Below are 19373 nucleotides of genomic sequence, written 5' to 3' on the forward strand. Positions count from 1 at the left end.
ATCACACTCGTGTTCACCCCGGTCGGGTGGAGCGTATGGAAGACGCCAGTCATGACGTAAACAGGCTAGTCGGATCTACATACGGACCCCCCACGCACAAGACGGATCGACGAGAAACAGTTTATTACGTAAATACTCCAACGGGATGACGTGACCTCAAGTCCTTTTGTCGTAGCGACGGTTGGGTCTCGATGGTTCGGTGGCCTGGCGGGCGCCATTGGACGACTCACAAGCCATGAGCCGGGGGAGAGGGGAGTGAGGCAAGTCGAGTGCACAGAGGCAACCATAGACCCAAAATGTGTTGGTAGGGGTCGTAACTGTGGTAGTAATGATCATGATAGAAGTAACGGGAAAGCTGATAATGATGATAAGTGATAGTCATAATGTTAATAGTAATGATAACATGGTAAAGATATTGATATTGATAGGTAAGCAGTATTAGTGATCATAATGATAATGTGATAAGAGTGATTATAATTGTTGATATAACGTTAGTAAAACAAATGATGATTACGATAACAGTGATGCCAACAAGAATGATAATGATGATGATAACTACGATAACAGTGATGCCAACAAGAGAGATAATGATGATAATTACGACAGCAGTGATGCCAGCTGCTGTACGATAACAAGCGCCACACTTGCATTGGCGTCTGAGCCGACTTGAAGTAAACAGTGAGTTGTCGTTTGAGCTCAGGTCTTGGATCAGCGCCCAGGGTTACACTGTTGTCGTTGATGATGCTCGCGTAAGGAAGGTCTTATATGAATTGTGACGAAATTATCTTTGACCCCGAGTTCTCCTGAGTGCACACACACACACACACACACACACACACACACACACACACACACACACACACACACACACACACACTGTGGGTACAACTCTGTTCATTAAGTGACATGACACGCAGAAAGTAACATAAGATATTATGATAATAACATATATACACAAGGAAGCAGTTTCACACCAAGGGACAAAATAAGAGATGAATACCTCATGAAAGGCTCTGCTACTCACAAAGCAAATGAGAAAACTCCGCAGAAGGACTTTTTAATACATGAGTGAAATACTAATGTACCCCGTGCAGAAAATGAAGGATAAAGAAAATAAGGGTTTTAACTCAGACTTGGAAAGCAAACACATTTATTTGTGCAGATGATGATTTGTGGATGTTCAGGCAAACAAGAGACAAACAATAGGCCATAACCACGGGACGGACGAGGACAGCCGTCCGGAGCCAGAGAATCAAACATAAACTTTAATATTTGAACAGGGAGAGAGGGAAGTAAACTGAACAGCCACACAAACACACACACACAAGGAGTAGGTAGGGACGTCTGGGATGGTAGGGTTGTTAAGAGGATCCCGGCAGGGTTGCAGGGTAAACCACTTAGATAACCCACTGGGGAGGAAAGCTAGTGTTGTTAGGTCACAGTGGAAGCCAGTTCAGAAGGGCAGCTTGGTAAAGCCAGTGGGGGTTTAGCCAAAAACCCTGATTTAACTCAGACCGTATCCTTCCCAGTATCCACCCCATTTTACTACGTTTACCCTTCCTCCCGCCCCTCAACTTTCCCTTCCCTCCCCTCCCTGACGACTCTCGTCTCCCCTACTCACCCTTCACCCATCTCCTCAGGAGAGCTGCGAGCGTCTGGTATTGTTCCACCATTGTGGCCGGTCCGACAAAACTGGTCCCCGAGTTTCCGTCTGCGTCACAACTCAAACACTCGAGCCATCTGGGAGGAGCCGGGGCGTCCGCACTCTCCAGCATCTGCCGCGAACTCACGCCACATCCGCCCGCCGTTCGGGGACCCTCCGACAACTTCTGTCGCGTCGTCTCCCCAGCCTTTTCCACCCCTCCCTCACTCTAGAGGCACCGCCAGCGTTCCCCCCTCTTCCTGCGACGTCGACGACACCTGCCACATGATCCTGGGGTTCTCCTGCAAACGCTTCTGTAGGGCGGGCATTGCTTCCGCTGCTGCAGCGCCTCCCTTGTCTTGCTCTCAGTACCTGGGGTTGATGCAGGTCCTCGCCACCCGCTCGTGTAGGAGGGCTCCCCGCTATGAACTGCCCTCCCTACATCGTACCCAAGCACAGTGTGTGAAAATGGTGACACACACACATCTCCACACTAGCCTTTTGCCCCTAATCACATTAGGTTTCTCAAGATGGTGAGACATATACGGACATTGTATTTCTAGACATGTTCCAGGCTTATCAGAGGAAAAAGGATAACTCGTGTAGTCGGACGGCTAAACTCGAGACTCTAGAATTCATCACGTAGTGAAAATGGATGATGTGTGATGACGATGATGATAGTGTTGCAAGCTCACACCACCTGGGGGAGGGAGGTGGTTGGTGTGTGTGTGTGTGTGTGTGTGTGTGTGTGTGGTAAGCTCACACCACTGCAAGAGCTGGCGTAACTTTAAGTTGGAGGAGGTTCAGAGTAACCACGAATAACAACTCTCTCTCTCTCTCTCTCTCTCTCTCTCTCTCTCTCTCTCTCTCTCTCTCTCTCTCTCTCTCTCTCTCTCTCTCTCTGTAAGTAATTACCTATCCGTGCCGTACGAGGAGAGAGTTTACCCATTAATGTTGCCCCGTGTCTTCCACTAATGTACATGTGCCATGTCTTAATCTTTTGTATCCTGTGCACCGAAGGTGTCATTGGGGTGTCACGAGCAGGTTCGTCACAGTTGACACGGGTTAACACATCACTCGACCGTCGTATCCCATACCTGTGTGTTCACAAGTCACTGTATGATAGTGCACAGCTCGCCTCATAGCATCCTTGGACCCCTGCACCCTAGTATATATATATCTATCGCATACTCCGTATATTCCGATATACGACACGCCTGTGCCATACTCTCAACATACCTCGCATACCCCGTGGACTTGATACACGCCACAGTCTTAACACACATCCAGTATACCAGTCATACTCCGTATATTTGCTATACTTCAGGACTGTGGGTTGTGACTATACTTCTATCCGCCAGGGATGTGATGTATGGATTAAAATTCTATTCAGGAGCATGGGAATCAGAGGCTTGTTTACGTGATCATATGCAAACTGATGTTTGTGTGTACGGTAGAGGGTGGGGTGATGGTGTGTGCCTGAGAGAGGGAGGAGGGGCAGACTGAATAAGAAAGGTGAGAGATGGTAGTGATGAAAAAATGAAAGAAGTGAAACTGGGGGAGAGGGGAAGTGAGAGTAAAAGGAGAGGGGTAAGAGGGAGAGGAGAGCTGGGAGAAGTGAGTTGGGGGAGTGAGGATAAATGAGTGTACAAGAAAGGGGTGAGAGAGAGAGAGAGAGAGAGAGAGAGAGAGAGAGAGAGAGAGAGAGAGAGAGAGAGAGAGAGAGAGAGAGAGAGAGAGAGAGATGGGAGATGAGGGAAGTTGAGAAATTGAAAGGGAAGTTGGGATGGCGAGGGGAGTGGGGAAAGTGATAGGGAAGCTGGGATAGTGAGAGGTAAGATGGGAGAGAGGGAAAGTGCATATTGGAGAATGATAGGCAAAGTGGGAGAGCGAGAGGAAAGATGGAAGGATGAGAGGGAGGGTGGGAGGATGAGAGGGCAGGGAGAGCGAGTGAGAGTGAGTGAGTGGGGGGACGGGGCAGGTAACAAATTGGCCTCGTTAGGTTATGGCGTCAGTAAGAGAGCAATCAGGGCGATGACGCCTCATCCTGGCCCCAGTGTTCGGATTAATACTGCCTCCACGCATCACTCATAGTGAGGAGCAGGCTGGGCGGTGAGGGAGGAGGGAGCTGAATGTGGTGAGGAAGGGAGGGAGTGAGGGGGTGTGTAAGGTTAAGAAGGGAGGAGGTATAGAGAGAGGGAGAGGGAGGAGTGGTTATTGAAGATTTAGGAGGAGGAGGAGGAGAAGGAGGAGGGTGTTCGTGGAATAGGGAGGGAGGTAGTAGTGAGGAGAGAGAGAGAGAGAGAGAGAGAGAGAGAGAGAGAGAGAGAGAGAGAGAGAGAGAGAGAGAGAGAGAGAGAGAGAGAGAGAGAGAGAGAGAGAGAGAGAGAGAGAGAGAGAGAGAGAGAGAGAGTAGCAAGGGGAGCTGGTGCCACTTCAGTCATTCATTCATTCGTTTCTCTGAGTCACGGGGAAGTTGCCTCCCACGGACTTCCTCTCGTGCCATGAGGAGCTCCCTAGCTGTACCGCCCTCGTGAAGGGGTCGCGCAGCCATTCGCTGGACGGCTGCCGTCGTGACGTCACGATTGACTCGGCAGACCCATATTCTCGAGAAGTTTTCCCTCCTTGTTAGGTTTGGGCGGGAGGAGTCTGGTAAGCCATTACCTGTCCAAGCTGAGCTCTCGTATTCAAGCTGTACCGTCAGAGTCAAGCTGTACCTTCGCATATAAGCTATACCATCGCATATAAGCTGTACCATCGTATATAAACTGTACCATCGTATATAAACTGTACCATCGTATATAAGCTGTACCATCGTATATAAGCTGTACCATCGTATATAAGCTGTACCATCGTATATAAACTGTACCATCGTATATAAGCTGTACCATCGTATATAAGCTGTACCTTCCGATCAGTACCCTGGTATCAGAGCTGTACCCTCGTATCCAAGCTGAACTCTTATTCAAGCTGTACCCTTCTTAATCAAGCTGTACTTTCCTATCCTAGCCGTATTGATCCTATTTTGCGCCTCAGAGTCCCCCCCATTTATTCATAACACTAGGAACAGTGTTGAGGTGTGGGTTGTGTGGGTGAAAGCCAGCAAGGGAAAGGCAGGAGGCACTTGTCTTGTAACGCGTCACAGTGTGCTACTCCCGCTGCCCCACGCCCCGTGTCATTATCCAGTTGTGCGTCTCTGACTCCTACTCCCTCTTCCTGCCTCATCGTGTCCCACCCCCGCCAGCCAGTTCCTCGCCCGCCGCCTGCGTTTGCATTAGCTGCACCGTATCTTCTTATCGCATCATTGCGTGCCCCGTTGTCTGTTAGCCCGGGGTAATAAACAGACGTTTAGAGTGTTGCTTATTGAGTCGTCTCAGAGGCACTTGACGGCGTGGAGAGTCGGCAGCCGAGGGCTTCAAGTGGATGGAATTCCCGCCGGAGGTACGGAAGAAAATGGTTCGCCAGAGTTTCATTTAGGGGACCTGACAAGAAATGAATAAGAGACAATCATGAATGGGCCTTGACCCGTTTGAGGTCTATGGTCCATGTGAAAGCTGTCCCCATGTGATGAGCCAATAAGGAGATATGCACCACGAGTGCTTGAAATATGGCTCACACTGTCACTGGAAAAGGATGTGGTACCAAGGGAGGTGCATAGAAACAATTGTGCTTCTCTGTGATAGAGGAGATAGGGAAGTAGAGAAGTTGTGGTCTGTGAGGTAACTGGGAAAGGTAGTCAGAGAGCATCTGGGCGAGCGGTTGTAAACGAGAAATTACATAAATGGACGAGGGATTCAAACAGGACAACACCAAGCCAAGCACCCGCGACAGTGCCCTGGTCTTGCTGATGCTGGACACAGACACAACGGGAGCCATGCCTTCAGAATCACTCTCACATCTTGTAAACACAGTGCTCATGACTGTCGTAAAACCAGTGTATGCAGAGATCATTCCCGCCGTGTCGCACAAGGTGTGTGTGTGTGTGTGTGTGTGTGTGTGTGTGTGTGTGTGTGTGTGTGTGTGTGTGTGTAAGCCTTTCATCTTTCATGATTTATCACACCAGATGCGATAAGAGATGTCCTTAGATGTGCCTATTCAATCCTTGTGGCCCATTTCCTAGACCCATGATGCCATCCTTATTCCTCTCTCTCTCTCTCTCTCTCTCTCTCTCTCTCTCTCTCTCTCTCTCTCTCTCTCTCTCTCTCTCTCTCTCTCTCTCTCTCTCTCTTTCTTTCTTCCCCCCCCCCCAAGGATTGGCACTACTTGATGATAGATCAGCCGCTGCTCTGGCAAGAATCAAATGAAAATGGAGAAGACGGGATGTGGAGAGAATAGGGGCTGGGGAGTGAGGTAAGGGGAGAAAGGCAAGGGAGAAGAGGGGAAGGTGGAAATATTGGTGTAAGTGGTGACAAGGTATGCAGGGGAGGAGGAGAAAAAAATTAAGAATGGATAAAAAGAGGGAAAGACATGGGGTAGGGGAAGGAAGGAAGAATAGAGGGGGGAATTGAAAGCTAGATGGAAGAGAATAAAGGAAGAGAGAGAGAGAGAGAGAGAGAGAGAGAGGAGAGAGAGAGAGAGAGAGAGAGAGAGAGAGAGAGAGAGGTGGAAAGAAGAAAAGGGAAGAAGAGAGGAGAAAAAAATATAAAAAGCCAAGGGAAACATGAGAAGAAGTAAGAAAAAAATTTAAAAAGGATCTGCTATCAAGGGATGGAGGTGGAGTTGTGACCTAAGGTCATTACACGAGTTATTGGTCACGTACAGGGAATAGTTAGCGGAGGCAGGCCGGCCGGAAAAAAAATCATCAAAGCAGGAAAAAGATAACGAAGGAAGCTTCTGGGACGTAGTGAGCGACGAGGAGAGTGGGGAAATGAAATTGGGAAAATGGAACAGAGGCTGATAACACACGGGAATAAGAATTGGTTATTGATATCTTGGGGGGGATGGTAGGGCGACTGGCCACTTGTCGTGTGGCCAGGGGAGCTCAGGGCGCCACTGGGGGGGAGGAAGAGGGAGCTAAGGGGTATGTTCGGGAGGATAGCGGGACTGGGGGCCTACTGGGGAGGAGAGAGAGAGAGAGAGAGAGAGAGAGAGAGAGAGAGAGAGAGAGAGAGAGAGAGAGAGAGAGAGCTAGAGGAATATAGTAAAGAGGGGCACTGGAGGGATACGAGTGTGGAAAGGGAAGATGTTCAGCTGTAGGGGGAGAAGGGAACTGGGGCAATACTGGGGAGGAGAGGGAAGTCAGGGAATAACTGGAGTAGAAGTGGCCAGACACCATACAAGTGGCCAGGTACCATACAAATGGCCAGATACCATACAAATGGCCAGACACCATACAAGTAGCCAGGCACCATACAAATGGCCAGGCACCATACAAATGGCCAGGCACCATATAAGCGGCCTGACACCATACAAGCGGCCAGGCACCATACAAGTAACCAGGCACCATACAAGTAACCAGGCACTATACAAATGGCCAGGCACCATATAAGAGGCCAGGCAGGTGGGGGTGAGTGATGGATGTGTGGGGGAGTGTGAGGGAGGCCATTGTGGAGTTCCTGGGTCAGTGTCGGATCCCATCATGTGCCTGGCTGCTGCAGCTGTGGTCGAGGCTACCTACTGTGGTACTGTTGGTGGTGGTGGTGCTGCTGGTGGTATCAGTAGTGGTGATAGTGGCAGCAGTAGGAGCAGCGGTTGTAGCAGTTGTTCAAGCAGTCGTCGCTGTAGTCGTCGTAACAGCAGGAGTTGTAGTAGTTGTTGCAACAGCGGGAGTTGTAGCAGTTGTTCAAGCAGTAGTCGCTGTAGTCGTCGTAACAGCAGGAGTTGTAGTAGTTGTTGCAACAGCGGGAGTTGTAGCAGTTGTTATAGCAGCAGGGGTTGTACATGCTGTTAACGGGATCAGTTGTAGCCGTTGTTAAAGCAGCAGTAGTTGTACATGCTGTTAACGGGATCAGTTGTAGCCGTTGTTAAAGCAGCAGTAGTTGTAATAATTGTTTTTAACGGCAGTAGTTGTAGCAGGGGATATGATACATACGCCTGACACTCTGGGATGTATAGTTTACGGTTGTGACGTACAAATTTTCGTTGTACTTTAAAAGGCCGTTGACCAAGGAGGAGCTGCTAGAGTGTTGCACCTTCGTAATCTACACCAAATTTACGTACGGGATTAAGCTGTGGGGATGCAGGGCGCCTGCCGCGGTACCCGGGGCATCATGTGAAGAAAAGAAAAAAATGTCAGTGATCATACAAGGCACGGGGGAAGAAAAAAAATATCGCTGCTTTAAGGCTCTTCATGTCCCATTAAATCCGTCCTTGAAATCCATTCTTCAGTGTAGCTCTTTGATGTGCTGTAAGTCTGTCCTTGGGGTTTCGCTATAAATCTTCGTGTGGAAAGTCTTCTGAATTGTATTCTTTATATATATATATATATATATATATATATATATATATATATATATATATATATATAGTCCTATGAGTCCACGGGGAAATGAAACACGATAAGTTCCCAAGTGCACTTTCGTGTGATAATCACATTATCAGGGGAGATACAAGAAAGAAATATAACAGACAGTTGATATACAACGAACTAACGTACCTAGGACGCCATTAAGTAAACAAGTGATCCTTTCCAATATATATATATATATATATATATATATATATATATATATATATATATATATATATATATATATATATATATATATATGTGTGTGTGTGTGTGTGTGTGATTTTTTTCTACCGGTATCGTCCATGACTGATATTGGTGACTCCCAAGGCGATGGAAGTTGTGGACTGAGGCGGGAGAGTGGATGGGCTGGTGGCCGAGGCTGGGGATATGCACGTAATGTAAACAAAGCGGTGTGGGGGTCAGGAGCCGGCAGCCCAGCTGATGGCCACTCTGGCCGCCACACTCACCGTCCTTAGTCATGGTTAGTTAGTCGGCCAAACTACGCCTCCGGTGCCACTGCTAGATACTCCGCACGCATATATATATATATATATATATATATATATATATATATATATATATATATATATATATATATATATATATATATTAGACGCTTGATCTCAGGTCAAATGTACCCACATAGTGTGTTTTTTTTCTTCTAATTTGCTGTAGTTGTTGGTGGGATAAACCGTCTCCTTTAGATGGAATAGGCCGTCCAGTGGTTATCTCCCAGTAGTGGGATGATAACCCGTCCCATCCGTTTCCTGTAGGGTCGGTCGTCCCGAGCAGCGTAGCATAACAGACCGGGCCACATCGTCACATATGGCCTGGGAGGGGGGTTGGTGGTAGGCTGTGGTACGAGGAGGACGTTGACATGGTGGTTCGAACCCCTCCCCCTGGGCATTACGTCTCTGCAGTACACTACCTCACGTGATGGTTCCCGCCTGGTAAACAGCGAACATAGGTTGCAATACGGGTGATAAAATGTCGGACAGACGTGAAGACGTGGGTTGCGCCCGCCTCATCTTACATCTCGTTGACGTATTTATGGTCGTGGACGCGAGTAGGCATTTTGGTCAGCGTGCGCTTCGCATTACTCCAGACTTACCCTTAATGAGACCACTGCACCAGCGAGGGAGACGTTGTGTGTAGAAGCAGGCCATTGTTTGCCCCCCCGATGCTGCCCTGCTCGTGGGCGAAAGGCAAATGGGAATTAGGGAAAGAAAGAAGTATCCATGACTGTATGTTGGAAAGGCTGCACAGTTGCGTAGAGGTGAGCCACGGGACAGACCTCTGCAGACCTGTATAGACTCATGGAAACTCGATTGAACCCATATAGTCCTGCAGAAGCCTCGCAATACAGGTGTCAAGGTATGGAACTTTGTGGCATCGTGGTGCATGGGGCGTGAGGTCGGTGGTGTTCATACAGAAGGTCTCGCTTGGCGCTATAACAGTTGACGTCTGACCTCCATCTCACCTCTCGGTGCCACTCGCGTGTCGGGTGGGGTCAGTGCCACATCTTCCTCGGGGCAATTAATCTAGAAAGGAAACTAGTTTACGGCCGCTCATCTTGAGGAGGAAAACAAGTTTATCGTGTCTCATCTCGAGGCGGAAAAACTAGTTTATCGCGGATCATCTGGACGAGAATTGCTTTATCGTGGATCATCACCACGAAGAAAGGACAAGTTGGATCGGGTTATCAGATCGGCGAAGAAGCTTAGTTTCCCCCCCCCCCCCCCCCCCCCCCCCCCGCGTGAGTCGACGCTGAGGAGTTTCAACAAGGTTATCGCAGCTTATCTTCGATGATTTAAGATCAGCTTGTCCTGCCTCAGAGGAGAAAGGAAAAACAACCCATGTTCTTGTGGATCGTCTCTGTGGAGCAAAACTAGTTTTATCGTGGCTCATCGCGAAGGAAAACAAACTGGCTTGTCACTTTGTAACAGTTCGTCACGCAAGGAAAACTTGGTTATCGTGGCTTGTCACGCGGGTGAAAAACTGGTTTATCGTACCTCACCATCATCCAGGGGAAGGAAAAAAAAACTAGTTTGCCGTGGCTGATCACTGGGGTAAAGTGGCTTCATTTGTGCCCCTTCAGCTGCAGAGAGAGAGAGAGAGAGTAACAAATGGCTCAACCCCTGAGCCACTCCACCCGTATGTGTACTGTACTTGGGTAACTTCACAACACGCGTGCCTAGGGATTTGACCTTTGCCTCTCACACTTGTACGGGGGAAGGGTCTAGGGTCGGGGTGGGTATGGGAGGGTGGGTTATGAGTGATTGAAGGCCCCCCCCCCTCCGCCCCCTCCTCACAGGACGTACTTTCATGCAAGAGAAATTAAATTCGAGTCATTATCCAGTTTCCAGTTTGCGTAGATGTTGATGCCATTAGCCAGAACTTCCCTACTTCTGCTTTAAAGATGTATGAGATTCGTGTAGATGTTACCCGTAGTGTTACCGCACACAATACAGTGATTAGAAAACAGTGGAAGCAAAATGGTGATCATATTCCACGAGGATGTATAAAATTTGAAAAGGAAAAAAAATTGTAGACCAACCATAGTGGCAACACTGGTCTTTGTTATCTGTTATCATTACGTCACAACAAGATATCCGTGGACTGGACATGGTTTAATTTACATTTATATTGTTTATATGTCATAATGTAAGGGTAACAATGACTTTTTTTTCACTTGAACAATGGATGGGGTCATATAGGAGTGGACAGAACCTTTATTATTAGTTGAAGCGTTAAGGGGAATATTACACATCCCTGCTTGTGACTGATCCATTAATTTAATCTCATGGCGTTGAGGGCAGACCTTACAGGCCTCGCAGCGATAATGCCACCGTCTCCCGTACCTTTATAAAGGTAGGCATCACAGTGCGTCTGATCTCACGCCCCAAAGGGAGAACCCACGCTAAGGAGAAGCGCTGGTACAGATGTTGAGGCGTTTGCGGCGGTGGCTCGGTGTTGGCCTGAGTGTGATGGTGGTGGTGAGGGATGGCCTTGTCTTGCAGGGCTTCGGTCTAGGACCAGGTTGTTCATCCAGCTCAGTCCGGGACCACGTCTCACCCAGTTCGGCCGGACACCAAGGTCCCCACTGCTGCTCCCCGAGTTTTTTTGACTGTTATAGCACGCAGGACACAGGTCTCCACCCTCACAGTAGCATTCACTGCTCATTGAACACTTTTTTTTCTCTTTTCTTGACATTTTGAGCTCGTGGTATTTTTTTTTCTCCTCCCCACCGACACGATAAAGGCAAGGCAGTGCTCCAGTGTTGGTCATCTCGGGTGACGGGAACATACCACAGCGTGAGAAGAAAACGAAGAGATGAATCAGAACTCATCCGGTGTCGTGGTTCCAGACGCTGACTTCTGAAAGGGAGAGGGGTCGGGCGTTGAACAGTGACGCACTGGTGGCACTTTCTCACACCTTTAACTGGTGTCGTAATGCGGGGTCTTCCGTACGCCTTTCATCCCACTGGAGAGGACTGTCTTCTATCCTGGATGAGGAACCAGGTCTTACGGAGTTTGCCAATACCTGGATTATTACATATTTCCCGCCTGGCCTCCGAAGAAGCAGGATAGGTGATATAATCGTGAACAATATTGATCGCTTTACCTCGTCATTGTTGTCGAATCGTCTGGTTAGTGGCTGGCTCGGACGACCCTGTCATCTTGTGGCTTCTCACTGTAGGGAGAGAGTCACTTTAGGTTTTGTTCTTTGAGCATTTCTCCCCCCTTAAACTCGGCAGTTTCGCCCTCCTTGAAAGCGGGTGTTTTGGACAGTTTAGAGTACAAGTGCATGGAAAAATTTCAGTGACAAGTTTACCCTTCCCTCTCTTGGAAGTTAGCAAAACACACTTTGCACTGTGACACGAAGGAGAGGAGGTGGTTGCTGCTAGGCTTGTGGCCCGTGAGGCGACAGTGTGATGCAGTGGTGTGTGTGTGTGTGTGTGTGTGTGTGTGTGTGTGTGTGTGTGTGTGTATGTGTGTGTCAAGTGTAAGGACGTGGAAGAGCAGATGTAGGAACAAGTAGGGTCCCCTGTGGACAACGAGAAGTCATCAGACATCGTCTGCTTTACGAGATGTGCAGACCACAGAGACCCAAGATCGAAGTATGTAATCTTTTTTTTTTTTAGAAAGTCGAAGCGCGGAGAAAACGATCACCTTCAACGTAGAAGAGATAAAGAAAAAGATTATTATTTTTTTTTTTCCAGAAGTCACGAGATACTTGACTGAAAAATAAAGGAAGGTGGATGATTCTGAGGACCCATCTTGTCTGGGCTGTCAAGAATTGAAGGACTTCAGTGAATGTCATCAACGGTTGATATAAACGACCACAGCTTGAGTACGTAGATGACGAAGAGATAAAAGAGACTGCGGTGTGCTGATATGAAGTACTACTGATGCCAAAGGCCTTTTTTTCCCCCCACCCTCTTCTCTATGAGGACTTATTGCTGGTGGAATGACCGCCCTGAATATAGACATGAATCGGTAAAGCTCTTTACCCAAGGGAACGTCTGTAAAGATTACCTGCAGTGTCTACATGCAACATTAACCAGTGTTTACCCATGTGAAATATGGACGCGAGTGTATTTCCGGCCAGCAGGCCTGTCTGTAAAGAGCCAATGGAGTGTCCATCCCTAGCAGGAAACTGTATATCTGCGGCCACCCTCCAGCAAAGCTAAACATCTGGGCGTACCTTCCCATCTAGGCTGGTACCGTCCGTCCACCAGGCTGATGAATCCGGAAATAGACGCGATGGCGGTGTTTTCTGGGTGACTGGTTAAGCCTGGGGGCAGGGGACGGAGGGAAGGGGGGTCGTAGAGGGGGAGGGGGTTTAGAGGGATTGGGGAAGGGAGGGTGGGTTATATCTAGGGAGGGGTGAGTTCAAGGGGGTAGAGGAGGAAGGGGATGCCTGGAACTGGTTGGCGTAGAAAGGGGCACACCGGCCCGTTTAGGGAGAGTGGGTGGGATGGGGGTTGACGTACCCCACATCCTCCCTCCGCGTCTAAGGTGAGGGGAGGATAATGGTGTCAGGCTTTTTAAGCCTATCAACTACTAGGGTCATTAAGGCCGTAAACCTCAGGCTACAGCTACCGACCGGAAAAAAAAAACCTATAACCCCTTCTACAGGTGTTGAGGATAACGTGACGGTCGCATACGCTACGTATGTGAGTCTCTGGTGGTGAGGAGGGAGGAGGTCTGCATTGGCAATGGCGTGGGCTGCGTCGATCTGGCCATACAGACGCTATGGTGCTTCACGATGTCTGACCTGCCACTGTCCGTTTGTAAATGATTGAATAAAGAACAGATTATTGAACTGTGTGTGTGTGTGTGTGTGTGTGTGTGTGTGTGTGTGTGTGTGAACGCCTGGCCAGGAGAACGCCGCCTTGAGGGAGCCCAAGTGAAGGTTCTGCCCTTGCCATACACCCCAGGTCGATGGGCGCGACGCCTCGAGCCTGACTCTCGGTTCTTGCTGAAGTCGCTCACTGAACGTTTGCCTCGCAAAATTCCGCCTAGTGGAGAGAGAGAGAGAGAGAGAGAGAGAGAGAGAGAGAGAGAGAGAGAGAGAGAGAGAGAGAGAGAGAGAGAGAGAGAGAGAAGAGAGTTGGGTGGAGAAACACTCTGGTCAGAAGGGGTGTAACAGGACACGAGTAGGACCCAGTAAGGTCATTGGGGAGGATTCCGATTGGGGGCCGTGATAGAGCAGGGGGCCCCTGGCGAACCACGAGCCGCTATAATCGTTTCCATCACCACCCGCCCTTCCTCGTGTATCCCGAAGGGCAGGTCCGTACCTCACCTGCACCAGCACCTCATAGTCTTGGCCACAAGCTGTTCCCTCCACACAAACACCACACACTCCCTCCCTCACGCAGTGATCGACACCGTCCTGCACCCACTGCTTCACACGGTCCTCCGCACGCGAGCCTTCACGTGGTGCCTCACGTAGTCCCCCTGAGGGACGCTGGTACGACCCTTAATGAGCGATGGTACGACCCTTGAAACAGTGGTGTTACAACCCATGAGCAGTGACGGTACGACCCTTGGGTTTGACGCTCCCCGGCCTTTAATTATGACCCTTAGTGGTCAGTTCAGAGGCCACAGGTGTAGTACCGCCGTCCCTGCTCAAGGGTCGCACTAGACCATCGTGGTCAAGGGTCGTTTCGTCGCTGCGAAAGAGGTTAACGCCACTGACTTAATTTTTTGTGGACATTTATCTGTATTAGTTGTGGAATTGTGAGCTCTCTCTCTCTCTCTCTCTCTCTCTCTCTCTCTCTCTCTCTCTCTCTCTCTCTCTCTCTCTCTCTCTCTCTCTCTCATCCTCTTTTTTCAAACTTAATAACTTTAACTTTTGTTGAGATATGTAAATGAACTGAAAGATTTGCATTAGAGGATGTCCTTCCCCAGTGTAAATATTCCTTTTTTCTTTCTTCCCAGGTAAGACGTTGTTGATGCTGCTGATAACTGATAAAGGACCAACGTAAGTGTGTAAATTCTTCATATGTAAATCACTTCTTACGTCTATTTGCATTGTATTTAGGAGTTCACATGTTACAGTAGGGCTATTTGCTGTGTCCATCGTAAAAAAAAGTTTTTTTTTTACAAAGTGTGTTGCATTGTGTAAATATACCGAAACGCGCTGATTACTATGTGACGTAAATGAATCGTACGTATTTACAGTGCACATGTTTCAGCTCTTCTTGTTTACATTTTACACATCAAAAGTTCATTTTTACATTTATAGTGTGTGAAGGTGAAAAAAAACATATGCTTTAATATGATTAACAGTGTTCTGGTATCTTTAACATCTCTCCCGCTAGCGCCACGAACCACTGCTAGCGCCAGGCACCAGTGCTCGCGCCTGTAACCGCTGCTAGCGCCAGGAACTACCGCTAGCTCCGTGAACCGCTGCTAGCGCCAGGAACCACTGCTAGCACCTGGAACCACTGCTAGCGCCTGAAACCACCGCTAGCGCCAGGAACCACTGCTAGCGCCAGGAACCACTGCTAGCGCCTGGAACCACCGCTAGCGCCAGGAACCACCGCTAGCTCCTGGAACCACTACAGCACCAGGAACCACAGGTACCGCCAACGGTCGCTTGTGGCAGCGAGAGGCGTGATGGGGAACACGCCCTGTGGAATGAAGGAGGGTTTGTCCCTCAGGCGGACAGACAGTTCCTCCTGACGCAGGACCGTAATAATGACTTGCCGCCGCGACATTTTAAGATACATTTCCAGAGAGGTCGCGGCTGGGAGCACGGCAGCGGCTGCTGCTGTTATGATATATATATATTTTTACTCTAGGACGTACAAAGACGTGAGGCATTTTTCGGGGAGCGAGTCGACAAAAAGTGACCCCCGAAGTTCGCCCGAGTTTACGTAAGAGGAACGTGACGTCGGGGGGACACGGCTGCGTGTGACCGACCTCCCAAACCCCAGGATGGACAACATACCTTCCCTCCCTCCCTCTCCATGAATCCCCTCGTAGACTGCCGCCCCTCTCCCGTCGTAGAGCGCCCCACCCTCACCACACTTTCCCCTTCGCCTCATGCAACGTATCGTGAATTAAGATAACTTAAGAATCATTGACGATAACTTTGGCCGCTAAAGTTATTTTAAGTTGGAGATAAACTCCCGTCCTTCGGTCCGTCCGTGGTTGAGGGAGGGCTAGTGCCTCTTCTCCCCCCACACCACCACGTTCCTCCTGGGAAGAAGAAGAATTCTAGCGAGCGCGCCACCAAGAGGCGCCTCCCAGGGGAGAGGTGTCTCTTGGACCTAAGACGACGGGTCGAGGAAGAACCCGACTCAGGCGGGTGCGATTGGTGGGGGGGGGGGGGGGGGTGGTTCCTCGGCGGTGTGACGTTACGGTGATTTGGGCCTCAGTAGTGTGACGTCACATCCTGCGTCACGACGTGGGACCTGGATTAATGATGTAATCCCCTCCCCCACCACCACTTTCAAAAGAACGAGTCCTTTAGTTTAATCGTTGCTCAACGAGAGTTCTGCTCAACGAGAGTTTCGCTCCTGTAGTTTGATGACAGGTAGTTTAAACGTGCGTGGGCGATTTTTCCTGAAGGGCCATCGCTAACGACCGCCCTTTAAATCTTGGCGTTTTGTAACCACACTGAACACGGGCGTTACCACCGGTAGTTCAACGGGACATAGTGTCTGTTTTTAACGAGAGCGACTCGTTGAAATACGCGAGTAGAAGTTATGGTGGCCCGTGGTCTCAGAGGTGTTTAACGCAAGCGACTCGTTGTGTGTTTGGGAGGAGGTAGCAGTAGGTGAGGGTAGAGCTGCAAGAGAGAGAGAGAGTTACTTAGACGAAGGGGATAGTGAGAAGGTGGCTGAAGTCAATGAGGGAGAGAGGGTGAAATTAATGAAGGGAAGGAGGAGGAGGAGGAGGAGGAGGTCGGAGTTGATGAAATGGAGAATTGATTTGATGGTAGGGAAGCTGGGGAGTTGATGAGGAATGTGATGAAGTTAAGAGAGAGAGAGAGAGAGAGAGAGAGAGAGAGAGAGAGAGAGAGAGAGAGAGAGAGAGAGAGATTAGGAAATTGGAGCTGGTGAAATATAGATAAAAAAAAGGTGGCATTTAATGAGGGGAAAGAAATGAGGTGCGTGTGTGTGTGAGAGAGAGAGAGAGAGAGAGAGAGAGAGAGAGAGAGAGAGAGAGAGAGAGAGAGAGAGAGAGAGAGAGAGAATGAAGAAGTGGTGACGCGGGTGCCTGCCGTCCTCCCGCTGTAATATCTGCCAACTTCTCACTCCGGGCTAAATGGGCCTCATTTGTAGCGCTGCCTCTTGAGGGGTGGCTACTAACTTGCCTGTAGCTCATCACGGGGACGTGGGGCACGGGAGGAGAGAGAGAGAGAGAGAGAGAGAGAGAGAGAGATGAGGAAGTAGGTAAAAGGAGAGAGAGAGAGAGAGAGAGAGAGAGAGAGAGAGAGAGAGAGAGAGAGAGAGAGAGAGAGATAAGAATGGTGGGCAGGGCATCACCACCACCACGCGGGCCTCTTGATTTCATATCACGAACCCGCCGCCGCTCGGGGCCCGCCTCTCTACCCACACCTCCTGCATCGATGTACTGTTACTGTACCCAGCTGTACAGCTCTGTAACCAGACCACACCCCACCCTGTACCTAATAGCTATGTAACCCCACCTCCCTTTCCACCCACGCTGTATCACTGTTATGCTTCGTCTACGTATATTTAGACAATCTTTTTTTTTTTCATTAATTAAGATTACAATTACGCATAGGAAGATATATATTTCTCTCTCTCTCTCTCTCTCTCTCTCTCTCTCTCTCTCTCTCTCTCTCTCTCTCTCTCTCCATCCATGGCTGGATCCTTGTCATGACAGACAATGGGTCGTTTAACTGTTTAATGAAAACGTCAACGTTAAGTTGCCAACGTTTTCTTTTTTTTGTATCATCTCCGGATGTGTGATTGATAATGATAGTTGATTGTCCACCTTGGGAATGGTGGGGTGTTGGGGCATCCTCTCCACCTTGGGAATGGTGGGGTGTTGGGGCACCCTCTCCACCTTGGGAATGGTGGGGTGTTGGGGGCATCCTCTCCACCTTGGGAATGGTGGGGTGTTGGGGCACCCTCTCCACCTTGGGAATGGTGGGGTGTTGGGGCACCCTCTCCACCTTGGGAATGGTGGGGTGTTGGGGGCATCCTCTCCACCTTGGGAATGGTGGGGTGTTGGAGCACCCTCTCCACCTTGGGAATGGTGGGGTGTTGGAGCACCTTCTCCACCTCGGGAGATGTGGATATTGTAACACCTCCTATTCGCCCCTTTCCCCGTTTTCTAACATTAGAATGTCCTCTGAGGTGAGATCGGTCGTCTAATTAAAACAATCGGAAAATTCACTCGGGCGCATGAATTAATTTCAGTAAAGTTTTCTGATTTAGAAAAAAAAAAAAGAAAAAAGGAAATAAGTTGGCGTTTCCGGGCGTAGGGTAGAGGCGTCCCAGCGGGAGGCTATGATTGGCTGTAATGACGGGCGGGGCAACCTTGATGAGCCAATCACACGCGCCAGAACGTAACTGCCACCGGATGCCAGTTATACCCAACATAAAACCCCGTGTTTCACATCTCTCTATCACCCGTCATGTTGGAGAGTTACGACGTGAGGCTGGGATTAACATCGATAAGATATGATGATCATCATACCCTGGGATCAGGGGAGATCGAGTGGAGTTTCAAGCAACGAAGGGCGTTCTTTCCCAAATCGGCGGACATGCGGGGAAAGATGAACCATCGCGATACGGAATTGTAAATGGATGTGAATGATGACCCTGGTGATCATAAGTAAGTCACTGTTACAACACTGGTGGTTTGTGTGGAAGATGATGACTTAGTGGAGGAGAAACACTGGGTTTATGACTGAGTGATCACATAGTGGAGGAGAAACACTGGGTTTATGACTGAGTGATCACTTTAGTGGAGGAGAAACACTGGGTTTATGACTGAGTGATCACATAGTGGAAGGAGAAACACTGGGTTTATGACTGAGTGATCACATAGTGGAAGGAGAAACACTGGGTTTATGACTGAGTGATCACATAGTGGAAGGAGAAACACTGGGTTTATGACTGAGTGATCACATAGTGGAAGGAGAAACACTGGGTTTATGACTGAGTAAACTGACAATGATTATGCGTCATCTAGCCACAGACAGACAAAACGTTTGAGTGATCGACTCGTGTCACTTGGAAGTGTCGATCTCGTGTGAAACTCGCTCTCGGGTATAGATATTCACAATATTCTGCAGACGTTATTATTACGCGAATCTCCCACAGACAGCCATGGTAGGTAGGGTCGTCTACCACCCGGTGGCCAGGCGATGATATTAAACTGTAGCATAGCGGCAACATCGGTGATTGCGGCAGAAGACGCATTGCTCTGCTCCGGTGATACGTTGCCGCCACGAACAACATCAGAAGCTTCGATGTTTCGACGGTAACTTTTTTGTTTTGTTTTATCGGACGCTTTTAGAATATCGGCTGGTAGATACTGAAGGCACTGGTGATGAATTTGAGTGTTGGAGGAGGTTTGTTGTTGGTGGGGGTGGGGGAGGGGGAGGTTTTTGAGTAATGGGCCTTAGGTCCGACGTCATCTTTAGCGGGGTGTTGGGGGAGAGGGGAAACCTTTATAGCTCGTTCGAATATGCTGACGGCGACTTGGTGGGGCTGGAGATTGATGCTTCCTTGGTTGCTGGCACGGTGGCGAGGTTATCAAATTTTCCCGCCAAATGACCCGCGCT

The 19373-nt window shown here is 49.1% G+C and overlaps 1 protein-coding gene and 1 long non-coding RNA gene across 3 annotated transcripts in view; both read left to right on the forward strand.

Moving 5' to 3' along the window:
• Positions 1-15838, forward strand: part of LOC139760869 (uncharacterized) — a 48231-nt gene extending 32393 nt beyond the window's left edge. Inside the window, exon 3 of the long non-coding RNA XR_011715422.1 lies at positions 14540-15838. This is a non-coding gene — a long non-coding RNA (uncharacterized lncRNA). The remainder of the gene's footprint in view (positions 1-14539) is intronic.
• Positions 1-19373, forward strand: part of LOC139760865 (putative carbonic anhydrase 3) — a 243630-nt gene that overhangs the window by 33592 nt on the left and 190665 nt on the right. The window lies entirely within an intron of this gene.

This window comes from Panulirus ornatus, chromosome 38 (assembly GCF_036320965.1).
Source record: "Panulirus ornatus isolate Po-2019 chromosome 38, ASM3632096v1, whole genome shotgun sequence".
NCBI classification, from domain to species: domain Eukaryota; kingdom Metazoa; phylum Arthropoda; class Malacostraca; order Decapoda; family Palinuridae; genus Panulirus; species Panulirus ornatus.